The 6,981-nt window shown below is 29.2% G+C and overlaps 1 long non-coding RNA gene across 1 annotated transcript; it reads left to right on the top strand.

Moving 5' to 3' along the window:
- The first annotated feature begins 2,059 nt into the window (after positions 1-2,059).
- Positions 2,060-6,734, top strand: LOC115033796. Its single transcript, XR_003839103.1, has 3 exons — positions 2,060-3,110; positions 4,208-4,216; positions 4,537-6,734. It is a non-coding gene; the product is annotated as an uncharacterized LOC115033796 (long non-coding RNA).
- The last annotated feature ends 247 nt before the right edge of the window (positions 6,735-6,981 follow it).

Raw genomic sequence — 6,981 nt, 5'->3', positions numbered from 1 at the left:
TTCTATTTTTAATATATTATCTACATTTTTCGTGTTACAATCTATACTTTTATTTATACGTACAATGACCGATAAAGTGTGTAGTTTTGGGTCGAAATCAAAAGTATGTGATTTTTGGATGCACCCGAATAATTAAGCTAGGAGACGTTACAAGTGACATTTGTTTTTTCTGTCTTACTAGTGCGTAACATAGCAAGTTTTATCTCCGTTAGTTTAAAAATTAGAGTGAAATAACCTCTTATAAAATGTAAAGCTAAGATTATTATCTAGGCAATAACTCTTTTTGAGCTAAATTACATTTTATTAGCTTTTATAGCCAATATTATTTTTTTTTTTTAATGTTGTAAGTTATTTTTCAGTAGAAATTAAACCCAAATCTAACCCAACTTAGATGATAACAAGATTAATTATAGAGGGACTCTCATTAGTAAATAGTTGTGGTATTTTTGATTATAATATATTTTGTTAGATATTAATTTATTAAAGTATTGCTATAGGTAGTTCTTAGATTGTATATTTATAAGGTATGTATAATATTATTTTTTAAATAGCATGTTTATTATTTTAGTTCAAGCATTCCGCGGTATGTTCATTTTATATTATTTTTTTTTTAATTTGTTTTACTTGTTTAATTAAATTTATGTGATTTGCGTCTCATAACTCATAAGTAATAACTCATATAACTTATATGATCATCATCGTCCTCAAATGTTTACTTACTCACTGAGTAATATTATAGCTATTACCTCGTTTAGTTATCAAGCCGTTACCTATAATTGGTCATAACTATTGGTAATTACTAATTACTATCATTGCCCAGATATACCTATAGCTAAAAATATTGTAGTTAATGAGAACGTCATTTTATTCAGAATCCAAAAAATTATCGAATATCAAGTATCGGTTAGTTGAAAGTTACTCACATGAAAGTCTTATATATTTACGAAAGTTTAACTGGTATTATAGTTTTAACTTAAAAAGTATCCTGTTTTTGTACAATTTGGATGATAATTATTGTGAAAATACATTATTTCATATACGTAATATACTATGAGTACCATATAATAATATAATACCATACATTATTACTTAAGTTCGCATAACAATTAATGACCGTATATACATGACATTTTGACTAATGTATATATTAGTATTTTCTAAACATGATAAAAATGTTCAAATTATTTTGACTTATTTTAAGTGGTTTAAGGACATTTTCAGTTACCAATATTTTTCTATAAATGTGAAAATAATTTTATTTGTATGGTCAAAAAGCTTGAAAATTTAATACAAGGCTACTTAATATATTGTTACAATGATAATTAAAAAATATTAAAAATACATTGTCACCATTTTTTTTTTATAAGCATTTAAAGTTAGAAATTATAAAAAAATGATTTTGTAGTTAAACATTTATCAAATGATTAACTTGTATAGCTAAGGATTAACAAATTTAAAACATGGTTCCACGTAAATTGGTAAATAATTTACTTTAGTCACAATAATATTATCAAAATCCTTTTAATATATCATAGGCTGAATGACCGTTTTCGCTCAGAATCGTTTTTCTTATACAATGCTATTATATCATTGAATTCGAATTTAATACCAACTATTATAGTGACCCACTTTTAACCTACTGTACAGCAGAGCGACACCCATTTGCCCACCTTTTCTACTATTTAATTTCCAAATGTAAAAATAAGAACGTGGTCCCTTATTTTCTATTCATTTGAAATATGCTTTGTATCAAACCACATAATTTAAACAACCGCTGTAATAGCGATTAACAGTGCAGATTATTAATGATGACTTATGAATTATGATAATGACTTGAAAATTTGTTTTACTTAGCATATTTTAATAAAGCTAAAAATTATTAGTTTTTTAAATAAATGTCCTTCTATTGATTTGTTTAATTAAGTTTTATATAATGATTATTAATAATTTATTGCCTATTATTATAATTTTTTGTAGCGTTTATAAGTACGTACTTTTTTTTTTTTTATTATTCTTTTTGAGATTTCAAGATTATAATATTAGGTTTAATATTAATTATTTCGTCCATTAGCTTGAATGTCCATTTGTGGATAAATTAGACATTGAAGATCAAAAACATTAAAATAAATGTTGTTTGTTAAGTCTTAATTTATAAGATTACTGTTTTAAAAATGTCACGTTCAAAATGAATATTTCCATAATAGAATAGAACTTTAGGTGGGTTCTGATAGTTCTGTAAATTATAAATTAAATACTTTTAAAATATGAAGTATATGAAATAATAAGTATATATTTGTTTAAATATCTATTCTTCATTAATATGCACAAATCTATAGTACATAATACATAATATGATTTGTGCAGTCATCGATATTGATTATATCAAAATTCATACTTCTTAATTTTTGGATGAGAAATATGAATATAATTTTGTATCTAATATTCTAATTATATTATAATATATATTTTTTGTAGAGACCTTTGGTAAGTATATTTTATGTTTAATGTCATATTTTTACTTTCCATCTCGTGAGATGGCCAGATGACAAATTAAATATTGTTGTTAACTTATATACTGTATTGAAGGGATGTGTACACAAAATTTTTTATTGAATTGTTGAATGTGTTGTATATAACACTGCTAACGAATGACGTATGACGTTTACAGCATCACATTTTTGGCTTAGACCTAATATTACAAACGCATAACTTATATGAATGTTTTTCTAAAGAAAACACATTTTCATAATCCATATAACTAGGTAGTCGTTATATGTTCTTTCAGAATAATGTTATCTTTCTATTATGTATTAATAATGGTGTCTATACTTATCGATCTTGTCCAAAAGTACCTTACATTACAGTTGTACATATCCACATATCGTTTTGAATTTTTCAGAAATGACGTTTTCATTTATTTGTTTGATTTACAATAGGCCCCATAATTAGTATAATAAATTAATTATTATAGATTAGAGTAACATTTTATAAAAGTCTGATACATTTTTTTCCCCAGCAAAATCTAGATAACTCTTTAAACATAATGTAATTTATATTGAACACTATTCCAATGAATTAAACATTATAATTTTCAGTGAATTATACAAACGGTATGTATTATTTAATAGGTAAATTATAATATTGTTTCATATTGTTTCACATGGAATTTGGCTTTTAGACGTTTGTGGTTTTGATGGAGTTCATTAAAATTAATTTAACTGCAATTTTGATATTAATTAAAGCACTAAGTTAAGAGGTATCTTGTACTTCATAATATTGCATTTTTTTCACCCGATATATTAGTTTTTATGCCTACTTAAATTGCAAAAAGAATTTGAATATCTATAAATAACATAAACAGAGCCAAATTATTTTGTCATGTAAGTGATAATGTAAATTACGTCATATCTAGCAATTTCTAATATAATTATTCGGTGAAAATCTCAAGTCTAAGTGGACATTTATTATTGAATTAAATAGGTAGGTACAAAAATAAATTTAATTGAAATATTTGAAAACCGATTTTGATTAAGAATCAGGGGTTTTCCTTTTTTTTTTTTTTATCATGAATATTTTGAAAAGTTCTGAGAATTTACTTGATTTGCGTCACCAAAAAACCAACTTGATCCAATTTTCTACTATAGAAACTTCCCTTAAACTTGAAGATCGAGGCATTTTGTAGTAGAATAGAAATAATAGACGGATAATAGATAGAAGGTTCACAATAAACATTCGTTTTAACTTTGTTCCTTTTGTATTTGATTCGTGAATATTTTTTTATAATTTAATGATCAGATTTATTTTATTTTAAAACATTTTTTATTTAACATTATAAATTTGTATCTGATTGTTTTGCCGAATCAATAGCTTCTAGGTTTGTTTTTATTATAACACTGGAAAGACCTCAGACGTTAGATTTTTTTTCGATGCGCTTAACTGAGTTAAATCATTAAAACACGGTATATCACCCAACTAGAGTACCGTTTTAATAAAAAAAAAATGAAATTATTTTAAAAATAATTATGTTTATTAATATTTTTTTTTTAAATTAAAAAAAACTATTTGATTTTCAAGTCCTTAACTGAAAATTTTGTAAATTTATTGAGAATTTTTCAAATAAATCTCTATAATTGCGGCATTAATCATAATATATCAAAACTATTATATAATTATTCTTATAAATTACCACTGGTTATTTCATTTCTAGAAAATCTATGTAAGTTTTTTTTTATTTATTTTGTTCTATATTATATTAAATAAAAGTTGTTGCATTAATTATTTAGGATTCTAAAAAAAAAAAAAAAATGATTAATTAACACGTCGATGGACACGCCATGCCATAGCATTCTATGTGTATTGGTCTTGCCGGTGCATGACTGCTATAGCATTTGTTTTTGTAAATGTTGATTTAGTGTTAAAAACTTAGTGATGCTAAAAGGTCAGAAGTGTGGTGCCATGCTGTAGCAGTTTTGTCCATCAACGTGTTTATTTTTTTAGATACATAAATCAATTAATATTTTATTATTTATTTTCCAGTTGTGGGTAAGAAACATAATTGAATATTTTTTATAATGACTTATAATTGTTACGGAGCGTCGGGGACGACGTTCCGGATCGTGAAATAATTAAAATGTACGTATTTTGTAGGTAATTTACGACGCTATTAAAACGTTCCTATATTTTGGTATAAAATATAAACATATACATATAAATAAGGGCTGAGTAAAGCGTCGGCTTGCTCTGACCAGACTTGGAAAAAGTGAGTAGGAACAGTCGGTAGTGCTTAGAGTTAGTCGGGCCGAGGCCGGGCTCTAATTACAATAGTCGGGAAGATCAAGTGTTGCGTACATTTGCAGTTATCGGTTTGGGGTTTAACCGTCGCCGGTACAAGCTTAATTAAGCTGGTACTCCGGTGACGAGTTGAATCCGGGAAGGTCAACTTGAACAAGTGCCTTAATGCTTGGGGAGCAACGAGTTACGGCCGAGGTTGGGTCAGGTCGTCGTCTACGTGGTTTTTCCCGAGTGTGTTGGAACCGTTCCTCTGGATCCGTCTGATCGGGTGGCTAATAGTATTTCCGGGCGCCTTGGTGCTTCATGGGCTAGTGGTGATCCGTGCCACTCCGGGCAGGTGGCGTGTGGGCTTCCCGGGTCCTTGATCGATGGTGTTCACTTTACTCAGAGGTCTGACTTCGGGTCGTGTGTCATCCGTCGCCAATCGAACGTTGAGTTCGGAGCTGTCCGCCGATCGAAGGTACGTGGGTTGCCGTGGACTGTCGACCGCGATTACACTTCGAGAACGTTCGCTAAATAAAGTTATTTAGTAATCGATTAACCCTGAGAGGTGTAACCCGGGAGAAAACGCCGTGCGATGTGGTTCTATCGTCACGAGTGATCGCGGCGTCGGGCCGTGTAGATTCGTCGTAGTCGGCGTAGGGCCGGTGGGTGCCGTCAGTTGCACGTCGCGGACTGTGCTGGATAACCGTAACAGCGGCGTGTTGATTTTCTGCTGCGGTGGCGATTCCGGACCTCTGATTGGCTGATCAATATCGCTTATAAATTCGTCGCGGCGGCTGGTGTCTTCGTAAGTCTTCCTTCTTAAAATTCAATTCAGTCTGTATAGTTTGATTGAAGTCTTGAGATTTAATGTGGAAGTGGAAGAAATTGGTTTCATCGACGGCGGAATGCCGGTAACACATTACCGTACCGACTAGTAAACGGTTTGTGTATTCGGTTTAGCCGGCGTTTGGTTGCGTCTACGTTTCCGGTGATATCTTCTCTCCCTTTGTTCCGATTAGGTCGTGAGTGGTGTCTATGGATAGCTATTTTTATCTCCTATCCGATGATCCCACCCTTGACCTCGTTACTTTTTGTGTTTGTCCTCGTTTTTCTCCTTTCCTCTCCTTCAGACTGTCTCACATCTTCTGTCTTATGTTGGTGGCAGTGTTTTCCTCTTTTTGTGAATTTTGCAATACCTCTGGATAGGTATTTTCCTTCCTTATCCATTGATATCACCCCCGCCATTGTAAGTTGTATTCTGGTTATTGTTTTTAATGTTTTCTTAATAACGGCCTGTGATTGGTTGTTATTTGTCCATGTATTTGTCGGTCCTGAGAAGGACCGTTTTAATTATGTATGTGTAATAAATGTTCTGTAACATAATTCATTTTTGTTTGAAAGTTTCTTGGTAAATTTACAAAAGCGATATTTTTATTTATTTTTTTTACATTGTTTTTTAATCAATTGGAAATCATATAAAATACAATTTTCAAATCTGTAACACTTTTTAGAAATATACGTTATAAAAGCAATAAATTATAGGAGAGTGTGGATTTTCACAAATGTACCTATAGTTTTTAGGTCAGCTACGTACTTGCGATAGGTGCAAATAAATTTTGCTCACCTAATCTAACCAAATTAAAATGATTCTTTTAAACTCGTATGTTCTAAAATATGTCTTATTTCTTAATATCTGTTGGAATGAATTTGAGCATAGTGTATGGACTAAAAATATTATATTTTATTTGTATGAGTTGTTATTATGATAGTCGTATATTACAAAATATTAAAGAATATACTATTCCAAAACAATTCATCAAAATATTGAAATTAATATACAAATTGAAATTAAATTTAGATTTGTTTTCTATTTATACAAAAACCATTTTATTACAAAGTTGTACCCCATTTTGTAAAACTATCAAGAGCTTATAAAATAAATTATTAGATTCACCACTTTTATCACATTAAATTATAATTATTTTACAATTATACTAATAAATTACCACTGGTTATTTTATTTATAGATAACATTTTAGGTAACTTGTTTTTTTATTTATTTATACAATTATATATTAGATTGGTTTTAAATTTGTGTAATGTTCAAGACTCCATTATTCATATTATATTAAATATATTTCAAGTACCTAGTTGGAATAGTGTAGCCATAATTTTGACGACCTTCTCGTAGTTGCCTACCATGAC

Source organism: Acyrthosiphon pisum, chromosome A1 (genome assembly GCF_005508785.2).
Source record: "Acyrthosiphon pisum isolate AL4f chromosome A1, pea_aphid_22Mar2018_4r6ur, whole genome shotgun sequence".
Taxonomy (NCBI): domain Eukaryota; kingdom Metazoa; phylum Arthropoda; class Insecta; order Hemiptera; family Aphididae; genus Acyrthosiphon; species Acyrthosiphon pisum.
The sequence above is the reverse complement of the archived record's forward strand: the minus strand, read 5'-3'. Positions and strand labels throughout refer to the sequence as shown.